Raw genomic sequence first — 1489 nt, 5'->3', positions numbered from 1 at the left:
AGTTGCCTTTATAATGCTCCAATATATATAATATCTCTCATAATATGTACCTACCATAAAGAATACAGTAACATGTGTACAACCATAACAGGGACAGAATAAAGAATTGGGATGTTTTGAATCCACCTGGAGCCCTTGTCAGATGAAACAAAATAACAAAAACTTGATAGACACTTTTGTTTTTATGCTTTCTCTGATTAGGAATCCATGTGGACACAAGGTCACAGTTTATATATTTTGTTCCTATTGTGGATGCATTTAATTTTATATAAGTACCATGTAATGTACTATTAATAACATCAGGAAATAAGTTTAAATATTTTCATTATAAAAGCTCTCACTTCATAACCAAGCAAGAATTTTTAAATGAACTTTTTGCTTTGTGACAGTCAAATTAATCAGTGAATAAAATATGAAAATACTGTATAAGCATTATTTCAGTCATTGTCAATTTAGATTAACTCTAAACCAACATGAAGGAACTTGTTTCATTCAATATCACAAGTACAATTTTCTCGTTAACATACCAAGTAATGCAGCCATTGATGACAGAAAAGCACTTAGGAAATCATTTCTACAACAGCTGACAACAGTGATGGGAATTATAACATTTCTGCTGTGTTGAGTATATTATATTTCATTTTGAATACTTGTGTTGACCTGCATATTCTTTTCAGATTGTTATTGAAAGTTAATGAAAGCACAGGGACTTTAAATTCCAGTAAAGCTACAGACATGGAATGACATAAGTGATCTTGCCAATCCTATCAATTTTGATTAGTAAACCTACTATACTAACATGTAATCTATTCCAGACATGCAGCTGAAACTGCTGTTATCATAGTTCTTGTATTTCCATGATATTAAAACTAACATAATTCAAACTAAGAGGGCATTTTCCAATGTTCTTTTCATCATTTGTTTTACACAGTTTCGCAGCTTGGTTATATGTACTGATGCAGTAATTTAAGAGCACCATACCATTTGGTGTTTGTCCCCATTCCTTAATCAATTCATGGGGTATTACAGGCCATGAATGATTAACCTCCCTCCTGCCCGTCACTCTCACAAAAATCCTCTTTTGTTGGACAGCTTCCAATAAGCGATCAATGCACTACAGCCATGTACTGGTTCCGTCAGTGCAGTGCACGTAATAATTCTCAGTGCAGTAAAATTCATATAATATCACAGGGGATCATGCATGAAATACTAGATTGTAGACCACAGAAAAGTTAAGTCGTCTATATGCCAATAACAATCTTTGTGTTTCATTTTAAATATGCTGTAAATATTTATTCCTGTTATAATTCTCAACATTAAGCGTAGGCCAATACAATACATACATATAAACTGGAAGTTAAACCAGAGGTTAAGAATTTTTTGATACAACATATGCAATGTGAAGTGGGGACTTGACGGAAATTAATTCTGAAAGATGGTTACGGCTCCAAGAGAAAAAGAGGTACAAGTGGATAAAAGGAAAAAAAAA

At 32.8% G+C, this 1489-nt stretch overlaps 1 protein-coding gene across 1 annotated transcript in view; it reads right to left on the bottom strand.

Moving 5' to 3' along the window:
• LOC119593586 overlaps positions 1 to 1489 on the bottom strand; it is a gene marked incomplete in the record, with an annotated part of 34026 nt that overhangs the window by 4728 nt on the left and 27809 nt on the right.

Source organism: Penaeus monodon, chromosome 32, assembly GCF_015228065.2.
Source record: "Penaeus monodon isolate SGIC_2016 chromosome 32, NSTDA_Pmon_1, whole genome shotgun sequence".
Classification (NCBI taxonomy): domain Eukaryota; kingdom Metazoa; phylum Arthropoda; class Malacostraca; order Decapoda; family Penaeidae; genus Penaeus; species Penaeus monodon.
The sequence above is the reverse complement of the archived record's forward strand: the minus strand, read 5'-3'. Positions and strand labels throughout refer to the sequence as shown.